This window comes from Vicia villosa, linkage group LG1, assembly GCF_029867415.1.
Source record: "Vicia villosa cultivar HV-30 ecotype Madison, WI linkage group LG1, Vvil1.0, whole genome shotgun sequence".
NCBI lineage: Eukaryota > Viridiplantae > Streptophyta > Magnoliopsida > Fabales > Fabaceae > Vicia > Vicia villosa.
In genome coordinates this window covers 237421600-237446039 of record NC_081180.1, presented here as the reverse complement: position 1 = coordinate 237446039, position 24440 = coordinate 237421600, and positions in this window count along the sequence as shown.

The window sequence follows — 24440 nt, the reverse complement described above, 5'->3', positions numbered from 1 at the left end:
GACTCTGATTCTCCATAAGGAGATACGTAGGCACTTGGATAACCAAGGCGAGTCCCCTTCCTCCAAATCTTAATCATGTCTTTAACCCTATTAACTGTTTGTCACCTTTCTTTATAAACCTTGCCATAAACCTTTATCTTTGAATGTTAGCCTTTAGGAAAGGGTTGAGGGTGCCTAACACCTTCCCTCGACCTGAATATAGTATCTTACCCCGATCTCTATACTGCGTAGGGTTTCCTATTCGCCCTTCAGAATAGGTGGCGACTCTCTAAACATTAAATTTTTAGGCAGGTTGCTACATCTGGCGACTCTGTTGGGGATAACTATAATGGTGAATACTATGCTCCTATAGGTTTTAGGTTTTGGCAGGGTTTAGGTTTGACAACTTTTTAGGGTTTGGCTAATTCGCCTTTTTTAGGGTTTGTAATTTTTTTTTTATTTTAAAAAAAAAAAATTTGTTTATTTGTTTTTTATCTAAAAAATATTTAATTGTTTATAATATGTTTATATTTAATTATTTATGTTAATATATTTATATCTAATTGCCTGTTGTTATATTTTTATATGCATTGCTGGTATTTTCTATGTGGTGTTAAACCCTAAGTGTGGGAGTTAACTTTGAGATCAATAGGGGAGCATGAATCGCCTACGAGTCTCATTGATAACTCCACTCGGAGTGGGTTGAATATTCGGAAATGTCCAAAACGAGGCTTGACTTTGTTGAGGGCAGGACGGGATATTTGGCTGATCTCTCCGGGAACCTACCCCAAAAATTCGAACCTCATGGATAAAATGAGTTGTTCTAAAACCCAAAGAGACAAAAAGTCTCGGAGGCTACGAACGACCCCATGAGACCTTCTAGAACCCCCCTATAAAAAGGTTGGCTCCCAAGAGCCGCTACGTCGAACCTATGAACTTATGTGATTATGTGCTATATGTATATATATGTGTTGATCATTTTTTTATTATTTCTTTTTTCCATTCATCATACATCAGGGGCATTCTTGCATCATATTTTATTCAAAAAAAAAAGAAAAGGAAAAAAAGGATATCATACATATCATGCATGGCATACACATCATTTTCATGACATTAAGAGAAGATTCCTCTTCTATCTCCAGAACAAGGGACCATTGGGAAGGATAACCTAACATCCCGACCATATTATCCAACAAGATTTTAGCAGAAGAGATCAATGGATTAGCAAAAGCAACAGGGTGGCCAACGCACCTGGAGGTCCAAGCCAAAACGATCATTTACTCCGTTGTACATGCCATTGTCTCAAGCTTTGCAATGTCTGCTCAGCCAGAACCTGGTAACTCTGCTGCCTCCATACTCAGCTCCAGCTAACACCGCTCCTGGGTACAAGCATCATGCTAGGTGCGCTTATCATTCAGATAGTCCTGGCCATGATACAGAGGATTGTGGGCCATTGAAGCACAAGATCCAAGATTTGATTGAAGAAGGGCTCATTGAGTTCGAAGATCCTAGCAAGTCTAAAGCCATAGGTGGCTAGAAAGAGGATTTCTTAGATCATTAGTTTTGTTTTCATTCGCAACTTCTTTCCGTTTGTTTAAACATTAGTCTTATGACATATGCTATGTACTTTACAACAATCATTAATGCATTGCTTACGTTTGTCTTGATTCATTCCTAGTGTTCTCACTATATTTAAAACTGTGTTTTTACTTGGTTTTCTCCTTTGTGATATTCAACTCTTGTTAAGGCTGTACACCTTTTGAGGGAGAATGACGAAAACGATACCACAATTTCATACACTACGCTTTCGAACAGACTGTGTTGACGATGTACAGGCATTTGTTCAATTCCTAAATAACGGAGATATAAGGATGTTAATCCCTTGTCAACCCCTTTGAGCCTAAAGAAGTAGGAGTTTTCCTTCATATAAAATAAAACCCTTGATACATAACCTGGGGAAGGGTAGCTGCTCAGTTAACTTAATTATTCCAAGTTGTTCCTTTGAACATAATCACCGATGGTTCCCCATCATCATTAAGTCTGGCAGTCAATATCCGCAAAGAAAAAAAGAGAAAGCAATGCAAGGGCCTGCTAAGTCAAAACCTATTAAGGAGACTTAGGCAAAATTGGGGCATCCCGCTGACTGTAGTTTTAAAATAAACAGTTCAGGCAAAAGTTAGGGATAACAAAGTCAAAAAGAAGTCACCACATATCCTCGACAAAAGGAAGATATTACAAAAAGGAGAATGACTGCCTTTGCAGATAAACCTTTGGTTTTTGAACCATCATGTCAATGTCATAATTCCCAAATTCTTTTGGAGACTAAACGCATAGCTAACTGAGCATAGGACTGGAGAACATCACGAAGATTGGGATGGGTACAAATAAACTTTGAGCCTCTATCCTTTGTTTCTTTAAACCGTGAACCAGGCCACGTTATAACCCTTAAAAGTCCTAACTGTAGCATGGTTAGTTCGAAAGCATATCGTACTAAAGGTATCCCGACTCCTTAAGGTCTACTATAACTCTTGAGTTGATATCACTTTCTTACAAAAAAAAACTTCGTATTATTCAAAAAAATGTTTTTAAACTTTCAAGACAAACATATGCATTCGCATCTTATGAATTTCATTACAAAGTACACTTGTCTATGTAGTTTCAGATGTTTAAACATCAGGGAGAAGTTGCATGGGGCATGGCTAATGGCTAAAAATCCTACTGACTGACGAAGTAGCTTTAAAAACTCGTCAAAAGAAGAAACATCCCTTACTCATGACTGGGATGGCTAATGTGTACACATGGCATAACTCGTCATTATCCCATTTACATGGGGCAATCTAATCAAGATCCATTGGAATCTCTCAAGGACGCTGAATAGCCCATGGGGCAAGTCCATCACCTGGGGGCACGTTGCAAAGGTCACTCAGTATCAGATGGTGTCAATGCCAGTCTCACATCCTTTCCAGGAACCTTTATAGGATACTTCTCAATCTGTCCATATAGTCTTTCTTTAAGACATGTTCAAATACTTCTCACCCTTTTTAGGAGCCTTTTTCAGACAGTCTTTTAAAGACCCACCTTCTTATCCTTTTTATTTTCAAACCCTTTCAAACAGTCTTCTCTAAGACATATTCCTTTCCAAGAACCTTTTCTAGGTAGTCTTCTGTAAGACATCTCTTAATTTTTTTTTTTAGTTAGTCTTTTAAGACATATTCAAACTTCTCTTATGCTTTCAAGAACCTTGTCAAACTTTGTTTAAAGTACAGAGTCTTTTCTAAGACAGTTCACCATCCTTTTTAGGGTGATCTTCTTCAAGATATCTTTTCCTAAGTTTTGTTTAAAACGCCACAAGAAAAAAAACAGTCTCTATCCTATATAGGAATATTTTGACCCTCTGCACAAACACGTCCCTTTGAGCTTTGTTTAAAGCGCGATCTTATTTAAGACAATCTCCCATTTCTTTCCAAGGACCTCTTCAGGCAGTCTTATAGAAGGCATCATCTCATCCTAAGTACTCAGCAAATCATTGTCCGTCAGGATGCAACCTAAACGCATGACTCATTCTGAAAAGCATATGCTTCACATTCAAATCAACACTTAGCATCAAGGAGACCTCAAAATTGGTCTAATTAAAGACGATCATTCCTGATAAAGACTCTTGAATGGGGAAACCACATCCAGAGGGTTTTCCTAAAATAGGGGCATACAATCAAGGATCCTATTAACTAGGGGCATATCTTTCAAGAATTCAAACACTGGGGCAATGCATATCAGGCAAGACATGGTGAAAACTCGGGTTCTCTCTAAAGGTCCTTCCTTCAGGTTAAAGGGCACGTCTCCAAATTTCTGATATTCGGGAAGTCACACTAGTATCACACAAAGAGCATTGTTGCGTAATTGATCTTTCCACGCCTGTGCTATTTACATCCCGCAGTGTGGGATCGGCATACATGCATAATTCTCATTTATTTTGAGAACCTCATTACATGACACATGCATCATGACATTGCATAAAACTAACGCTGCCTTTTCAGGTCACTTCATAATCAAGAGGATGTTATCATCACATTACAAGCGCAAATACGATCGTATCAACGATTCAATCTCAACATATACAACTCTAATACCTCATTCCAAGTCTTTCTTCAAAGACAATCCAGAAGAAATCTAAGAATTTCTCACCTCTCCAGGTAGTCTTGTCCAAGATAATTATCCTAACCTTTCCAAGCAGTCTTGTGTAAGACGTATCCTGACCTTTTCTAGGTAGTTTTGTTTAAAACGTCCCACGACCTTTATAGGAACCTTTCTAGGTAGTTTTGTTTAAAACGTCTCATGTCCTTTATAGGAACCTTTCTAGGTAGTTTTGTTTAAAACGTCTCATGTCCTTTATAGGAACCTTTCTAGGTAGTTTTGTTTAAAACGTCTCATGTCCTTTATAGGAACCTTTCTAGGTAGTTTTGTTTAAAACGTCTTATGTCCTTTATAGGAACCTTTCTAGGTAGTTTTGTTTAAAACATCTTATGTCCTTTATAGGAACCTTTCTAGGTAGTTTTGTTTAAAACGTTTCATGTCCTTTATAGGAACCTTTCTAGGTAGTTTTGTTTAAAACGTCTTATGTCCTTTATAGGAACCTTTCTAGGTAGTTTTGTTTAAAACATCTTATGTCCTTTATAGGAACCTTTCTAGGTAGTTTTGTTTAAAACGTTTCATGTCCTTTATAGGAACCTTTCTAGGTAGTTTTGTTTAAAACGTCTTATGTCCTTTATAGGAACCTTTATAGGTAGTTTTGTTTAAAACATGCCATATCCTTTATAGGAATCTTTCTAGGTAGTTTTGTTTAAAACATATCGTTCCCTTTATAGGAACCTTTCTAGGTAGTTTTGTTTAAAACGTTTCGTGCCCTTTATAGGAACCTTTCTAGGTAGTTTTGTTTAAAACGTATCGTTCCCTTTATAGGAACCTCCCTAGGTAAGTCTTGTTTAAGATATCCCGTATCCTATCTAAGAGCCTTTCCAGGTGAATCTTGCGTAAGACGTATCACACCATTTCCAAAAACTGTTCTAGGTTAGTCTTGTTTAGGACATATCATTCCTTTCTAGGTAATCTTCTCAAAGACATGTATCCAATCCCTTCTTATCCTCTCCAGGAGCCTCTATAGGTCAGTCTTGTTTGAGACATATCCAAGTTAACCTTATAGTCTTATTTAAGGCGTATCGTATCATTCCCGAGAACCTTTCTAGGTTAGTCTTTTTTAAGACGTACCATAACCTGTCTAGGTAGTCCTGTTTAAGACGTTTCATATCTTTTTAGGAGCCTTTCTAGGTGAGTCTTATTTAAGACATATCAGTATGGACTTATGCCCAGAATGAGAAGATGAGAAGATGTTTGTATGGATAACTTCTGAAATGTGTTAGGACTAAGTGGTTATAAGAAGTTCTGAAAAAGATCAATTAGAAGTTCTGATTCTGTTATTACTAACGTTTCATTATCTAAGTTGGTTCAGAAGCTCCTTTAAAGCAAAACAGCTATCACCTGTCTTTCCAGAAAATGAACACGCGTTCACTATTTTTAGATAAGCATGCGTGCAGTTGAGGAGACGCCACCCTAGGTAACTGTGCAAATCATTTCATTTTGTCACTTTATCTCTCCTAACGTCATTTCTCATTAAATTCATATTGATGTCATGTTTTTCTGTAATCATTTCATTTAAACAGTTTTTTTTCTTTTTTTCAAACCGTTTAAATAACCCGCTTCATCTTCATTTCATCTTTTTCGCTCTCTCTATTCTTGTGTCTCTCTCTCTTTGCATTTTTCGTTCAAACCCTAGCTTTGATCTGTAACCAAGAAAATCATCATGCATTCTTCATCAAGTTCCTCTAGCCCAGCAGAAAGACTCACTTCCACTCAAATACTTCTAAGAAAGCATGGGTATGCTCCATTGAAGACATGTATGATACCCACTGACGATTTGGAAGTTCTGTGTGAGTCCGTTGTGGACTTCAAAAACCTAAGAGCAAATGGTTTCCAGCCTGATGCAAGGATCTTAGCACAAGGATGGTCAAACTATCTTGATAGATTGGTTGGACCAATTTATCCTGACCTGGTGAAGGACTTCTGGGTTCATGCAACGGTTACTCCAACTGCAATCACCTCCTTCGTGTTAGGGCATGAAGTTGTAGTTACTGAAAAACTGATCAGGAAGTTATACAACCTGGATGATGAAGAAGGTTGCACCGGTCCTCTTCTTGGAAGAGTTAACTGGTTTCAGGTTGAACAACAAATATCTTATGCTACCGGTATTGAATTGCATAAAACTGGTACATTGAAGGCGTTTTATCAGGTGTGGGCTGAAATTATTCTGGGTTCTCTTCACCATAGAAAGCAGTTATTCTCCTCCTCTGCCTACATCAGTCCTGATCACAAATACACTCTCTTCTACATTGGAAGAAGATTGGAACTCAACATTTCTCACATTCTGTTTCAGAATCTGAAGACTTCTATTGTAGAGTCTAGAGATGAAGAACGTGCGAAGTGTCCTCACATTCCAAGAAATACCATTCCTTTCGTCAGAATGATCTCAGATATTCTGATAGAAAGTAATTTGTTGGATTCTATAAGGACCACTGGAGCGTCCCAATTTCTTGGAGTTGTTCAAGGTCCTGTCTTCAACGGTGTTGATCTGTTCAGACTTGATCTCATCAAAGAAGTAACTTCTGTTGGTACAAGCTTCCCAGATATTCTGTCAAGAAGAGTTCCTGTTGAAGGCTTTGCTACTATGTTTCATTTAGAACTTCACAAGGCTGTTAAGCACTACTTGGAAGATTCTGTTAGGACTCAATCTGCTCTTGATCTTGCATGGTTTCGTGGTAGAGTGCTTCCTTCTTTTGCTGATCTTCAGAAGAAGGATCAGAAGAAGCAAGAAGCAAGGCTAAAAAGAAAGGCTCAAGAAGATGAGGCCAAGAAAGCAAAGAAGCAGAGGGTCACCTATGATCCTGACAAGGTTAACACTCCAGAATATCAGCAGCAGAGAATAAGAGAATCTCTCCATGCTCCAAGAACTGCCAGAGTTTCCAGGCATGTTTTTACTCCTCCTTCTGAACCTCAAACTTCTACCCAACCACCTCCTTCTGAACCACAAAACACATTCACCATACCAAATCCACTTCCACCATCTCTTTCTACACCTGTCTTGAACCCTACACCACTAAATATACATCCCCCAACTCCTTCTGATATGGCATCCTCATCAACCCCCATCATTGAGATTCCTTCCTCATCAACTCCCATCACAGAGGTTCCTTCCTCCTCAATCATCCCCATAGATATTCCATCTTCTTCAACCATTGCACCTCCACCTTCTCTATCCCATCCCCTAACTACCAGAAAATCCAACCCTTATTGCCTTCTCTACCCTAACTACAAATTCACCTTCAATCCACCTGAACCTGAACCCCATACCTACCTGGAGTTATTCAGAAGTGAAGTGATCAGTAGGCTGGATCTTTTGAAGGAAGCTTTCTTCAATGGTCTTGATGATGTTTCTACAAGAAACCTCTGGAGAAGCTTTCGCCAGGATTTTCAAGTGGGTGCAATGGCTGTTCAGAAGAGACTAGTGGTTGCTGCCCCTGGTTATGCTGGTTATCTTCTGGAGGTTGATAATGGTGTCTACCGTCACCCCATCAGAAATAGGAGAGCTCTTGAGGAGAAGCCGTTTGTTGATGAGCTGTTGGACAACCCTTGCAGAGAGATTGTGGTCTGGAGACCTCAGTATCCAATTCTGATTGGAGACTTCAGGTCACTCTTTGACTTTCTGAGGGAGAATCCTTCTGAATAAGACCCTGATTTGGTCATCCCAGAAGTTGCTGATCCTCCAGAAGTTGAAGGTCCTTCTGCTCCAAGGAATCTAGCTGCCATTCTTCAGGCTCTTGAGAATGGAGATTCTGAGGTGCCTGCTGCAGAGTATGGAGATGCTTCTATGGAAGAAGCAGATGTTGAAGATCATCCTGCTGAAACTATTCCTGTTGAGGAAAATCTAGGTGATGATCTGACTATGGAAGCTGCGGATCAGAATGCCATCCCTCTGGACAGAAGTTGTGAATCTTCTTCTGATGAACCTTCTCGTCTCGCAAGGACTCTGGAAGTCATTCAGAAGAACCAGGATGAGCAAAGATCGATCAATGCTGAGTTCCGTGCTTTCATGGAGAGGCAGACTGAGAGCAACAATGGGATTCATGACATGCTGGCCAAGATCATGTCCAAGCTAGGGTCATCTTAGTCATTGAGTCTTAGATTGTTTTCTTTTGTTTGCTGCATCTGTTTTTTATGCATCTTCCATGTACTCTTGTACTTCTGACAATTTCTCTCTGTGCTATCAATGAAAATTATCCTTTTCTTCTCTCATATTGTTTGTCTTTTTTTCATCTGAATCTTTTATGTTTTTGATGTTATGACAAAAAGAGGGAGAAAAATGTGATAAATGATCTGATTTATTTTATCAGTTGCTGGGAGAAAGGCTCCACATTTTCTAACAGAACTTGCAAAGTTCTATGTCTTTGAGTATTTTGCAGGAATTGAAGATCCTCTTTAAAGCTCAACATGAGAAGCAAAGACATGTGGAAAAGCAATTCTGTATAGAAACAAGCTCCTAGAAATTGAAGCAAGCTGAGTGCTACAAAGCTTCAAGATCAGAAGCAAGAAGGAAGAATGTTCTAATATTCTTATAGAATATACTCTAACTCATTCTTATTCCTTATATGTTCTGATGCATGTTTTTAGTTATAAAATATACTCTGTAACATTACTGAGTTTGCTCAGATACATATTTTATGTTCTGATTCATTCATGCTGACTTTTGTCGTTTAGTTTGTTCTGTAACATTTCAGGATGTAGAGATGCTCTGATGATGCTCTGGTACATTCAACAATGTTCTGATACAATCTAGCATGCAATGATTCAAGAAGAAATTCAAGCTCTGAAGCTGTCCTATGGAAGCAAGAATCAGAAGCTATGAATATTCTGAAGATCGAAGAAATTCAAGCTCTGAAGCTGTCCTATGGAAGCAAGAATCAGAATCTGTGAATGTTCTGAAGATCTAAGCATATGTGAACGTCTCAACTGAAATACTCAGGGAAGTCTTTTATTTATAAAATTCTTCTAGTATTTATTTCAGGGGGAGATTATTTATCACAGGGGGAGATTGTTAATCTCAGGGGGAGACATATTCACACACTATGTTTATATGCTTACGCTATAGCTGTGTAATTGTCTTTAGTCGTCTGATATTCTGATCACAAATTCATATCATTTATGTATGTTTTTGTCATCATCAAAAAGGGGGAGATTGTTAGAACAAGATTTGTTCTGATCAATATTCTTAGTTTTGATGATAACAAGCATATGAATTTTGTATGAGATAATGTGGTACTCTAATACTATGCAATTTCCATTTCAGGAATTATATAAAGAGTATGCACAAAATCAGCGCAAGAAGTGTAGCGGGGAAAATCTGATATCGAAGCCATGGGATTGACTCGAATCAATATTCCGTTTTGAAATCGCCACCGCGCTTTATTTTTTCAAAGGAAAAGGGAAAAGAACGTAAAACCCAAAGTTTTGTTTTTAAAACAAGAAAGAGAACTCAGGTTCGGGTGTTGATTATATGAGGGGAAGGTTTAAAGCACCCCTCATATCCGTGGTACTCCACAGGAACCTTTTTGAAAATCTGTGTCGTGTGTGTGCTAAAAAAGAGTTTGTTTTATTTTAAAATAAGCTCGGCAAAGCGTTAAGCTTTGGGCCTACATACCTCCTCGGTGCAATGGAGAAGTCAGAGCTAATGTAGTTCCGCTTTTGGGAAAAACATTTTTAAAACGAATAAAAACTTTGTTGTCGTTAGAGAGAAATACTCAGCCATTGATCTTGAGCATGAGAACAAACAAGTTCTTTGCATCGCAAATGAAAGAAGGGCGCCAACTCGGATAAAATCAACGAGTATGCCACTAGCTCTCTCACGCGGAAAAGATCTCGTTATTATCAATCAATTTCAAAATCGTGGGGTATAACCACTCGTTTCGACAATTAACGGTGTCTAAACTTTTGAAGAAAAGCCACTAAGGGCGAAAGATATTTGTAAGAAAAAGGTTTTGAAAAGATTTGCAAACATAAGAATATTTTGGAAAAAGGGAGAAGATTTTGAAAATTTAAGAATGGGAGGAGATGAAGAGGCTATCCTATTGCGTAAAATAAAAGCTAAGGAAAGAAACGGTCTAACCAGATAAGAAGCCAACACTTGACATTAAGAGCCAAGGTAGTTTTCCCATCCTTTGGATTTATCAATACCAACACATTAACACTTGGGGATCCAGATGAACTTATTGTCTTAGCACCACTTTTCATTAAGCACATTAAGATTCTGACGAAAATTGGGCAGAGTAACGGCTGTTTTCGGGTAAAATCCTTATCTCAATGCCTTGGAATTAACCATCAAGGGCTTTCAAGGAAATACCTGCACACATAAACATACAACAGAACAATGCCAGACAGACAGAATAATCACAGGATAGTAATAGAATGAGTCCAGAGGTACTAGGTCCATAAGTCCGAATCTCCAAAGCGCTAGGGATAGTAACCGATAGTCCAAAGAGAGCCTTATGTATTTTTTAGATTTTGGTTATTTATTAGTGTTTTAGCGAAAAAATAAAGTATGGTCCAAGTGGACAAAAGAAAAATAACAGAAGCATAAACATATGTCCAAGTGGACAAAGAGAAAATGACGGAAAGTAAATATGATGAAATGATAAAGTAAAGCGATAAAGCGAGAAATATAAAGAGCGGTAATATAAAGAGCGGTATAGTAAAGGTGCGGAAATTAAAGTTAGTTGTTAAGTGTTAAAGATAACCATCTTGAAACTTGTCAAGTATGTTATCAAAGTTAGTAGGAAGATCTATGGTGAGTGAATGATGTACTCGGATTTAAATTCAATGGGGTTTATCAGAAGCTTGATAAAATCATAGCGACTACACGATAAAAACCTCCACAAGTCTTAAATCAACCGCATACAATTCTCTTCCATATTTGATCTTTTTTATTCGGGACACGAAATATTGCGCTATGTTAAGCAGATCGCCAAGTGATTTATGTAGAAATCACCCTACAACGAGGCCGGTCAAAACTTTATGTGCTAATGCATGCGAGAAGAACGATATGTAGATCGCCTTCCGAAAGCAATACCGCACGAAAAGAAAATAGGTAACGATCTAGTCTTTACTAAGAATCCATAAGAATTCTCAAAGTATTAAGACTTTCATCGATCAAAAGAAAAAAAGGAGAAGGAGAAGATAAAATGCATAAAGATAATCAACTCACACTATCATTAATATCATTCATCTAATATTATGGATTTGGTTCTTTCAAACCTATCAACATCCTAGATCCAATGATATTAATGAAATGGAGGAAGAAGAATAAAATTCACAAAAGATAATCAACTCACACTATCATTAATATCATTCATCTAATATTATGGATTAGGTCATTTCAAACCTATCAACATCCTAGATCCAATGATATTAATGAAGTGGAGGAAGTAGGAAGCCCAAACAAGCATAAAAAAGGCAAAAAAAACACATTCTGCCAGCAGGAAATCGATTTCATGCAGAGGGAAATCGATTTCCATAGTGCAGTTTTCAAAAAAAACAAGTCACGCTCAGCAGGAAATCGATTTCAGCCTTAAGGAAATCGATTTCCTCAGTGTAAAAATCAGCAAAAACAGCATTTAGAGGCATAAAACTTGACTTGAACAAATGTACAAACACCTTATGATCAAACATCAATTGGAGCACGAATTTTCTATCAAATCACCATCAAATAGCACCAATATAGCATCAAAGATGCATCACACACAAGCAACAAAGATCTACATCATGATATACAAAAAGGATGAAGAAAATTTACCAAATCTTGAACAAAACTTGGATCTACTTCAAGAATCACCAACACAAATCTTGATCTCTCAACAATTGAAGAAAAAAAGTGAAATGGATGGTGGTTTAGCTCAAAGTTTGTGAGGTTCAAGATGTAACTCACAAACTTTATGAGAGAATGAAGAGCTTTGGTGAATTTGGTAGGAATGAGGAGAGAAATTGCAAGAGGTTTTTTGGCTCTCAAAAGCTTGAGAAATGAATTTGCAAGAACTTTTTTGGCTATCAAAGCTTGAGAAATGAGAGAGTAGAAGGCTCTATTTATAGAATTGGAGCAAGAGTAGTGGCAAATTGGTCTTTTTGTGTTTGGTGATTAACTTGTGTTTAATTGGTGATTAAAGTGGCAATTAAATGGTAAAAATGGTAAAATGAGGTTAAAGAGGGTTTAATGAATGAGTTAATTTTGATGAGGTGGAAAGTTGATAAAATGATCAAATAAAAAGGTGCCAAAATGATGTCAAGCTTCCCTCCTTATATTTTTTTTTGAATTTTGCGCACAGGAAATCGATTTCCCACAGGGGTAAATCGATTTCCACCTTCAAATTTTCAAAAACTGTTTTCTTGCACTGTTTTGATTTTTGCCCGATCTTTCACCTGTAAAATATAAACAAAAGAGACAAAACATATATTTTTTTGATTTTTGGTTAGTATAAACAAATAAAATGCTATAAATGCTCGATAATTCACCTCAGAGATAATCACAGTATCAAAGATAAAGCTTCATAATGGTGCTCTTGATTGACGATTGAATGCAAATGATGTGTGATCTTAGGGTCAAAAATTGGGGTATGACAGATGCCCCTATTTAAGTTTCTTCTTTCCGGAGATATGAGGGTTAAAATCCTCAGCTCGACGTAATTGAAGAGACTTAAATACAAAACACACAATTTTTGAACCTAAGGTATGATGTGATGCTAATGGATGCATCAAGTATGATTATGGAATAGAGAGGAGTATGACACCACTGGGGAGATAAGAAAGGATTCCACTGGGGGAAAAGGTATGTGTCATCCAGGGATAAAACTTGGATTCCACAGGAGAAAGAGACAGTCAACAGAAGCTTTCAAGATAAAACATGATTGCACTTCGAGAAGAGAATATCTGAGGCCTACATGAATGTGGCTACATCAAATGAATATCAAGGTAAAACATGATTGGACAACATCAAATGACAACCAAGGTAAAACGTGATTGGGCAACATCGAATGACAATCAAGGTAAAACATGATTGGATATCGTCAAAGGATAATCAAGGTAAAACATGATTGGATAATCATCAACGGACAATCAAGGTAAAACATGATTGGATAATCATCACAGGGATAATCAAGGTAAAACATGATTAGGTAACATCAAATGACAATCAAGGTAAAACATGATTGGATAATCATCAACGGACAATCAAGGTAAAACATGATTGGATAATCATCACATGGATAATCAAGGTAAAACATGATTAGGTAACACCAAGGTCAATCAAGGTAAAGCATGATTAGATAATCATCACAGGTCCATCAAGGTAAAACATGATTAGATAATCATCACAGGTCCATCAAGGTAAAACATGATTGGATGTCATTAAGGGATAATCAAGGTAAAACATGATTGGATAACATCAAATGACAATCAAGGTAAAACATGATTGAAAAATACCAAATGACAATCAAGGTAAAACATGATTAGGTAACACCAAGGTCAATCAAGGTAAAGCATGATTTGAACTTTGGGAAGAATGTATCAGAGACGTTCAAGATAAAGCATGGACGAAGCAACATCAAATGACAATCAAGATAAAACATGATTGAAGGTAACCAAGATAAAACACGGTCGAAAGTGATCAGGATAAAGCATGATTAGAGACAATCAAGATAAAACATGATTGAAGGGAACCAAGATAAAACATGGTGTAAATCTTTCAGGAATGACACTAAAAGAAGAAAAGATACATCTAGGAATAACACTAGACGGACAAGACAAACAAGCATCTGTTTTGGATAGGTGCCAAGTAAGTTGGACTTTGATCTCAAGGTGAAAATGTTGATAGCAACAGAACCTCGAAAAATGCAAATGAGTATGAAATTTGTTTCAATGCATGATGTTGAATTTTTCTATGCATGATATATGATCAATGCAATGCAATTGTTTGTTACAACTGAGGGAGACTCCTTTGTGAGGCACGATAGGAACTCGATTCCTCAACACGGGAACTCTGCCAATTCTGCTTACGAAGAAGATGCTTGGTCATACTTCTATTACACTGGTAACTGTATCAAAACGATGATCCTTTGAGAAGGGCTGATAAAACTGCTTGGGGATTGCTGAAGAAGATTGCCCCTGATTCACTAATTGTTGCAAGTTAACTGATCATGGCTTCAGTTCTTGAAATGCATGTTGGGATGGCTTGCCCCAGTATAAGTCTTGAAAGGATATACTGATCAACAAATCTTGAATGAACAACAGGATCTTGAAATAACGTGCCCCTGATAGGATCACTAATCAAGTTTCTCGACTGTTTGAACTTCCTGAAAGGTGAGTGCTTACTTGCAAATAAAATGTTCATTCAAGAATGGTAATTTTAATGCAATGCTCAAAGAATATTTTTGAAATCAAAATCATTTTTGGAAAGATGTTATTGATGTAAAGCAAATGGAATCACTGGTCAAAACATAAAGGTTAAGACATTCAAAGTGAAAGATAAAGCAAGGATATTGTATCAAAACAAATGATTGGCAAATCTCATGGGAGTCAGCTTACGCAACCTTGTTGTAGTATGCTTTCAAACAAACCTTGCCTCAATTAGGTCTTTTAAAGGTTGTAACGTGGCCAGGTTCACGGTTTAAGAAACAAAGGATATAAGGCTCAAAATTTGATTGTTCCCACCCCCTTCGTGATGATCTCCAGTCCTACAACTCAGTTAATTCAACTTATGCATTCAGGTTCTAAGAGACTTCTGGAATTGCACCTTTGATAATGATGATAATTCACAAGCAAAGAGAAATTCTGAGATGGCAGTCACTTCTTCCTTTTGGTAGTCACAACATTGTGTTGTTCAGGAATTTATTGACTTCTCTTTTTTTCATTTTTTCTTTTTATATATCCCTAACTTTTGCCTGAACTGTTTATTTTTGAACTTACAGTCAGCGGGATGCCTTTATTTTTGCCTAAGTCGTTTTTGGTTTTGACTTAGCAGGCTTTTCTTTGTATACATTTTTTGATACATTTTTTTTGAAAGATAGTGACTGCCTTGCTTAATGATTAAGATGAACCATCATTGGCTTTTAATTGACATCTCCAACATTTCTTTGATGTATGTGGAGGAAAGCTTGCGATTGAAGTACTTGTTGAAAGGTGTACTGAATGATTCTCTTAAAATAGAATGCACAGCCAAATTAACTGAGAACTACCCTGCCCCAGGTTTAAAATGCGGGTTTTTTCACACAGAAAGAAACTCCAACTTCGAAGGCTCAGAGGGGTTGACAAGGGATTAACTTCCTTATTTCTCCAGTGTTTGGGAATTGAAACAATGCATGTACATCATCAGCAGAGTTTTATTTGAAAGCATACAGTTCAACAACTTGGGTATTTCGTTGTCATCATCCTCCCTCCAATCTTTGCATAAAACACAAGTTTGATAGAGAAAGCAAATGGAAGAAAAAGTTTTGTAAAAGAGAGCATGAACATAAACAGTGTAGATGAAAATGAATTCAAAATATGCAATGCTCATTTCATTAAAATCACCATTCAAAAACAAACAAAGTCTAAAAGTAAACAGCACAATAAAGGAAATACGAACAGTACAGAAACAAGGCCTAGTGACTAATCAGCAACAAAGATGAGCTATCCTGTCTGAAACACTTGGCTTTAGGAGACCATCTGGCTTTCACTTGTCTTCAGCCACTTTGATCTGGCAAAGGATTAGTGATAACATTAGGACCCATATCCCTGAAAGATAGCATCTTTGATCTTACCAACTTTTGGTCTTGTTGAAGTTCTTCCATACTCTTCAGATACATGCTTCTAGTTCAATGTGTCGAGGAATCAGCTTGACGGTAGACAACAACTCTGAAGATGGAGACAGACAAGGATAAGTTTTATGGACAACCTGGATGTATGTATGCAAATGATGCAATTGCTGTTTTTTTTTTTTGGTTTTATTTGATTTTCAAGGAATTCAAGTTATTACTTTGTAAACATCAAAACATGAAGGAGGTAAATCCTATATTGGATCAAAACTTTGATCAAGTTATCATCAAGATCAATCATCCATTTTGGTGGATTAGAGTTTTCACCCTATCGACACCCAAGATCCATTGAGTTTGATGAAACTTATGATGTTTACAAAGAAAGACCTATGAGTTCCTTGGAAATCAAATGAATGCATGGATGCATGGTTTATGCATCAATCACAATCAAGATCACACATGGTCGCACAAATAGGGTTCAAAGGTTCGACGTCACGAGCATGGAGTCAAAGTTAAGAACCACCCACAAAGGTATGTACTAGGGAATTTTGTACCTGCCGAACGGGTTCTACAAAGGTTCCCAGAGTTTTCAATCTTCTATCGGATACTACCGGCACGCACAATTGCTCATGGGCGCCAATAATATGCCTAAAAAGACCTCGTCTGAGCGTAGTATCGCATGACAACAAGCTCAAATTGGTACTTGATCTTGTTTCTGCACTACATCCTAAAAAGGCTTAGATTGGTTAAAAAGGTTCTAGGCCATTCAGCTTCTACGGACACTCACTATTGAAAGTAATAGCGTTATCACGATGATTCGTAACAACCTCTACTACCTTCCATGAGGCCTCCACTGATTGGGGTTCCACCATATGACGCTCATGTTAAGGATTGCTCCTGGCATGCGACTATTGGTCTTACCACCTCCTATCTCAAGTTACTCACCAAAGTCCGGGTTAGGACTTTATCTCATCACAGAGGAACCATCGAGCACCAAAAAGAAAAAAAAGAAAATAAACAAACAAAGCACACAACAATATATACAGATAAAAACACACAGATAAACAAAAATAGGCTTAACACACTTAAAACTGGGTCCCCAGTGAAGTCGCCATTTTTTCTGTAGCGGGGAAAATCTGATATCGAAGCCATGGGATTGACTCGAATCAATATTCCGTTTTGAAATCGCCACCGCGCTTTATTTTTTCAAAGGAAAAGGGAAAAGAACGTAAAACCCAAAGTTTTGTTTTTAAAACAAGAAAGACAACTCAGGTTCGGGTGTTGATTATATGAGGGGAAGGTTTAAAGCACCCCTCATATCCGTGGTACTCCACAGGAACCTTTTTGAAAATCTGTGTCGTGTGTGTGCTAAAAAAGAGTTTGTTTTATTTTAAAATAAGCTCGGCAAAGCGTTAAGCTTTGGGCCTACATACCTCCTCGGTGCAATGGAGAAGTTAGAGCTAATGTAGTTCCGCTTTTGGGAAAAACATTTTTAAAACGAATAAACACTTTGTTGTCGTTAGAGAGAAATACTCAGCCATTGATCTTGAGCATGAGAACAAACAAGTTCTTTGCATCGCAAATGAAAGAAGGGCGCCAACTAGGATAAAATCAACGAGTATGCCACTAGCTCTCTCACGCGGAAAAGATCTCGTTATTATCAATCAATTTCAAAATCGTGGTGTATAACCACTCGTTTCGACAATTAACGGTGTCTAAACTTTTGAAGAAAAGCCACTAAGGGCGAAAGATATTTGTAAGAAAAAGGTTTTGAAAAGATTTGCAAACATAAGAATATTTTGGAAAAAGGGAGAAGATTTTGAAAATTTAAGAATGGGAGGAGATGAAGAGGCTATCCTATTGCGTAAAATAAAAGCTAAGGAAAGAAACGGTCTAACCAGATAAGAAGCCAACACTTGACATTAAGAGCCAAGGTAGTTTTCCCATCCTTTGGATTTATCAATACCAACACATTAACACTTGGGGATCCAGATGAACTTATTGTCTTAGCACCACTTTTCATTAAGCACATTAAGATTCTGACGAAAATTGGGCAGAGTAACGGCTGTTTTCGGGTAAAATCCTTATCTCAATGCCTTGGAATTAACCATCAAGGGCTTTCAAGGAAATACCTGCACACATAAACATACAACAGAACAATGCCAGACAGACAGAATAATCACAGGATAGTAATAGAATGAGTCCAGAGGTACTAGGTCCATAAGTCCGAATCTCCAAAGCGCTAGGGATAGTAACCGATAGTCCAAAGAGAGCCTTATGTATTTTTTAGATTTTGGTTATTTATTAGTGTTTTAGCGAAAAAATAAAGTATGGTCCAAGTGGACAAAAGAAAAATAACAGAAGCATAAACATATGTCCAAGTGGACAAAGAGAAAATGACGGAAAGTAAATATGATGAAATGATAAAGTAAAGCGATAAAGCGAGAAATATAAAGAGCGGTAATATAAAGAGCGGTATAGTAAAGGTGCGGAAATTAAAGTTAGTTGTTAAGTGTTAAAGATAACCATCTTGAAACTTGTCAAGTATGTTATCAAAGTTAGTAGGAAGATCTATGGTGAGTGAATGATGTACTCGGATTTAAATTCAATGGGGTTTATCAGAAGCTTGATAAAATCATAGCGACTACACGATAAAAACCTCCACAAGTCTTAAATCAACCGCATACAATTCTCTTCCATATTTGATCTTTTTTATTCGGGACACGAAATATTGCGCTATGTTAAGCAGATCGCCAAGTGATTTATGTAGAAATCACCCTACAACGAGGCCGGTCAAAACTTTATGTGCTAATGCATGCGAGAAGAATGATATGTAGATCGCCTTCCGAAAGCAATACCGCACGAAAAGAAAATAGGTAACGATCTAGTCTTTACTAAGAATCCATAAGAATTCTCAAAGTATTAAGACTTTCATCGATCAAAAGAAAAAAAGGAGAAGGAGAAGATAAAATGCATAAAGATAATCAACTCACACTATCATTAATATCATTCATCTAATAATATGGATTTGGTTCTTTCAAACCTATCAACATCCTAGATCCAATGATATTAATGAAATGGAGGAAGAAGAATAAAATTCACAAAAGATAATCAACTCACACTATCATTAATATCATTCATCTAATATTATGGATTAGGTCATTTCAAACCTATCAACATCCTAGATCCAATGATATTAATGAAGTGGAGGAAGTAGGAAGCCCAAACAAGCATAAAAAAGGCAAAAAAACACATTCTGCCAGCAGGAAATCGATTTCATGCAGAGGGAAATCGATTTCCATAGTGCAGTTTTCAAAAAAAACAAGTCACGCTCAGCAGGAAATCGATTTCAGCCTTAAGGAAATCGATTTCCTCAGTGTAAAAATCAGCAAAAACAGCATTTAGAGGCATAAAACTTGACTTGAACAAATGTACAAACACCTTATGATCAAACATCAATTGGAGCACGAATTTTCCATCAAATCACCATCAAATAGCACCAATATAGCATCAAAGATGCATCACACACAAGCAACAAAGATCTACATCATGATATACAAAAAGGATGAAGAAAATTTACCAAATCTTGAACAAAACTTGGATCTACTTCAAGAATCACCAACACAAATCTTGATCTCTCAACAATTGAAGAAAAAAAAGTGAAATGGATGGTGGTTTAGCTCAAAGTTTGTGAGGTTCAAGATGTAACTCACAAACTTTATGAGAGAATGAAGAGCTTTGGTGAATTTGGTAGGAATGAGGAGAGAAATTGCAAGAGGTTTTTTGGCTCTCAAAAGCTTGAGAAATGAATTTGTAAGAACTTTTTTGGCTATCAAAGCTTGAGAAATGAGAGAGTAGAAGGCTCTATTTATAGAATTGGAGCAAGAGTAGTGGCAAATTGGTCTTTTTGTGTTTGGTGATTAACTTGTGTTTAATTGGTGATTAAAGTGGCAATTAAATGGTAAAAATGGTAAAATGAGGTTAAAGAGGGTTTAATGAATGAGTTAATTTTGATGAGGTGGAAAGTTGATAAAATGATCAAATAAAAAGGTGCCAAAATGATGTCAAGCTTCCCTCCTTATATTTTTTTTGAATTTTGCGCACAGGAAATCGATTTCCCACAGGGGTAAATCGATTTCCACCTTCAAATTTTCAAAAACTGTTTTCTTGCACTGTTTTAATTTTTGCCCGATCTTTCACCTGTAAAATATAAACAAAAGAGACAAAACATATATTTTTTTGATTTTTGGTTAGTATAAACAAATAAAAGGCTATAAATGCTCGATAATTCCCCTCAGAGATAATCACAGTATCAAAGATAAAGCTTCATAATGGTGCTCTTGATTGACGATTGAATGCAAATGATGTGTGATCTTAGGGTCAAAAATTGGGGTATGACAAGAAGCACTGACTCAGAAGGTTCAGCATGCAACATCAGAACATGGTCTAGCAAGACATCAGAAGATGGTCAAGCAGAATCAGAACATGGGTCTATGGAAGCATCAGAAGAACTTGAGATCAGAAGCAGAAGCACTGAAGTTCTCATGGTATCACGCTCAGAAGCACTTCAAGGTCAGAAGACAAGAAGATGCTCTGCACCAAGTTGTTTGACTCTGATGACATTCAAACGTTGTTTACACAAACATCAGATCGGAAGCAAGTACTAGACTGGCAGGCTACGCTGACTGACAAAAGGAACATTAGAAGCTATTAAAGGCAACGTCAGTAGACACAGCAAAAACAAGGCTCGAGGTAGTTAACAAAAGAGTGAAACATTAAATGCAATGCTGTACGGATTACGCAAAGCATTAAATGCTCCCAACGGTCATCTTCTCAAACGCCTATAAATATGAAGTTCTGATGAGAAGCTACGTTAAGAATTCTGAATACAACTCTTGCACAAATATACAGAAACGCTGTCAAATTCAAAAGCTCTCAAACTTCATCATCAAGCTCACTACATTGCTGTTGTAATATCTTAGTGAGATTTAAGCTTAAACTTAAGAGAAAATCACAGTTGTGATAATAGCTTTATAAGAAGCATTGTAACTCTTAAAAGAATTTGTTTACATTAAGTTGTAAGAACTAGAGTGATCAGGTTGTTGATCAGTATACTCTAGAAAGTCTTAGAAGGTATCTAAGCAGATTGTTCCTAGAGTGATCGAGTTGTGATCAGTATACTCTAGAAGACTTAGCAGTTGGCTGAATGGAAAACCATTGTAATCTCGTGTGATTAGTGGATTAAATCCTCAGGTGAGGTAAATCACTCCAAGGGGGTGGACTGGAATAGTTTAGTTAACAACGAACCAGGATAAAAATCATTGTGCAAATAGTTTTTATCTTACAAGTTTTAAAGCTACACTTATTCAACCCCCCCCCCCTTTCTAAGTGTTTTTCTATCCTTCAGGATAGTCAAAAATATAGAAGGAGATCAAAGTTACTATATGGCTGAAGTGAATCAAGTCAACAAAACCAGTTTCGACAGAAATTTAGCCAAAATAGGGCCATGCCATGCAGCAGAAGATATATACTCTCCAAATAAAAATGCTATATATTATTTATCCTTACACCCCAATGGATTCCAGTGGAATAGAGAAATAATGGAAGGTCCAGAAGAGACAGAACCCATCGAAGGATTACCAGGAATACGGCCAACTGGTTAGGACGAAGACGTTGATTATGTCTGAGTCATCTTTCTTCGAAAAGATTTCGGCTTACATAGCTGTAAATAAAAGGAAAGCGGCTCTTGAAGCCGAACTATCAAACATGGTTGTCGAAGCCACACAAAAAGAATCAGAAGTACCAGGCCCCGGGATACACTTTATCCCACAACCACCTGACAATACAATCCAGGACGAACATGTTTCAGGAAAAGAAGCAGGCCAAAGATTAGACGCGATCTATGATGAAGAACCTTTGGGGTTTGAAAAGGATCCAATGGCACCAAATATAAAGATGTTATCTCAAGACCCACTCAAAGAAGTAAATCTTGGAGACAAGAGTCGAAAACGGGTGACATATATCAGCGCAAAATTGCACCCAACCCTAAAGTCAAAAGTCATTGCGCTACTGAAAGAAAATAAAGATTGTTTCGCCTGGGACTATGATGAGATGCCTGGTTTAGAGAGAGACTTGGTCGAATTGAGATTGCCCATAAACGAAGGGAAGAAGCCCATCAAGCAAACTCCTAGAAGATTCGCACCAGAAATCCTCACGAAGATTAAAGCAGAGGTCGAAAGACTTCTTCTTTGTAGATTCATTAGGACTACGAGGTATGTCGAATGGATTGCTAATATTGTACTTGTTATTAAAAAGAATGGTTCTTTAAGGGTATGTATATATTTTCGTGATCTAAATGCAGCGACCCCTAAAGATGAATATCCTATGCCTGTGGCAGAGATGTTAGTAGACTCAGCCGCAGGCTTCGAATATCTAAGTATACTAGATGGATATTCATGATACAATCAAATTTTCATTGCAGAAGAAGATGTGTCCAAAACAGCTTTTCGTTGTCCTGGGGCAATAGGTACCTACGAGTGGGTTGTTATGCCTTTTGGTTTGAAAAATGCTGGGGCAACTTATCAGAGAGCAATGAATTCTATATTTCACGATTTTATAGAAACATTCATGCAGGTGTACATAGATGATATTGTTATAAAATCTGTTTCAGATGACAGTCATCTTGATCATCTTAGCCAATCATTTGAAAGAATGAGAAAACATGGCTTGAAGATGAATCCCCTTAAGTGTGCTTTCTTTGTGCAGGCTGGAGATTTCCTAGGCTTCGTAGTCCACAAGAAGGGAATAGAAATTAATCAGAATAAAACGAAAGCTATTATGGAAATAAAGCCTCCATCCACGAAGAAAGAGTTGCAGTCGCTATTGGGAAAGATAAACTTCTTAAGAAGATTTATCTCTAATTTGAGTGGGCGTACGCAAGCTTTCTCCCCCTTACTTCGCCTGAAGCAAGGAAGGTTTGAATGGCACGCTGAACATCAAGAAGCTTTTAAGAAAATCAAGAAATATTTGATGCACCCACCTATCTTGTCCCCCCCAAATGGGAAAAAGCATATGCGCCTTTATATCTCAGCTTCTGATACTACAATAGGTAGCATGTTAGCACAAGAAGATGAAAATGGCATCGAAAGAGCCATTTATTATTTAAGTATAGTACTCAATGATGCAGAGACTAGGTACAATGCCATAGAAAAACTCTGCCTTTGTTTATATTTCTCTTGTATAAAACTCAAGTATTATATAAAGCCAGTTGATGTTTACGTTTCATCTCATTTTGATGTTATTAAACACATGCTATCCAAACTAATATTGCATAGTCGAATTGGCAAATGGGCTTTGGTCCTTACTGAGTATTCTTTAATCTTTCAACCTCTTAAGGCAATGAAGGGACAAGTTGTATCCGATTTCATTGTAGATCATGCAGTGGTTGAGAACCCTCAGCAATATGTTGATTTGAAGCCTTGGAATTTATACTTCGATGGTTCAACATACAAAGAGGGAAGTGGAGTTGGTATTCTTATAATTTCTCCTGAAGGAATTCCAACAAAGCTCAAGTATAAAATTGAAGGCCCTCTATGCTCCAACAATGAAGCTGAGTACGAAGCATTAGTTGCTGGACTTGAAGCCTTGTTGGAATTGGGGGAAACCAGAGTCGAAATTAAAGGAGATTCAGAATTAGTGATAAAGCAACTGACAAAAGAGTACAAATGCATCAAAGAGAATTTGATCATGTATTTTGTCATGACAAATAGGTTGCTCAAAAAATTCGAATACGTGGATTTGAAACACGTCTCAAGAGTAAACAATCAAGAAGCAAATGATTTGGCACAGTTAGCCTCAGGATATAAAGTATCAAAGGAAAAATTAGAAGAGTTGATCGAGGTAAGAGGAAAGGCAATGGCCAGAAAATTGTCTCCAAGCAATATGGAGAATTCACAATTAGGCTTCGCTAATGAAGAAGAATTCGAAGTGTTAAATAAAGATTCTTTAGTAGATACAGATTGGAGGAGTCCAATTGTAAACTACTTGAGAGATCCTTCGACAGATACGGATAGAAAGGTAAAATATAGAGCCTTATCATACTTCTTGATGGGAAATGAATTTTTCAAGAAAACCCCTGAGTGCAAAGCTGAAACTTACTTGGCACTCTCGAATGTGCACAGTGGGGCATGTGGTGATCATCAAGCGGGGCACAAAATGAAATGGTTGTTGTTTCGTTATGGAATATATTGGCCCACTATGCTAAAAGATTGCATAGAGTTCGCCAAGGGTTGTCAGGAATGTCAGGAACACACAAGTATTCAACATGCACCTGAAAACGAATTAAGTTCAATCATTAAACCATGGCCTTTCAGATATTGGGCATTAGACTTAATTGGAGAAATCCGCCCCATATCATCCAAAGGCCAGAGATATATATTAGTAGGAATAGACTATTTCACAAAGTGGGTCGAAGCAATACCACTAGCCAACGTAGACCAAGAGGCTGTGATTGAGTTTATTCAA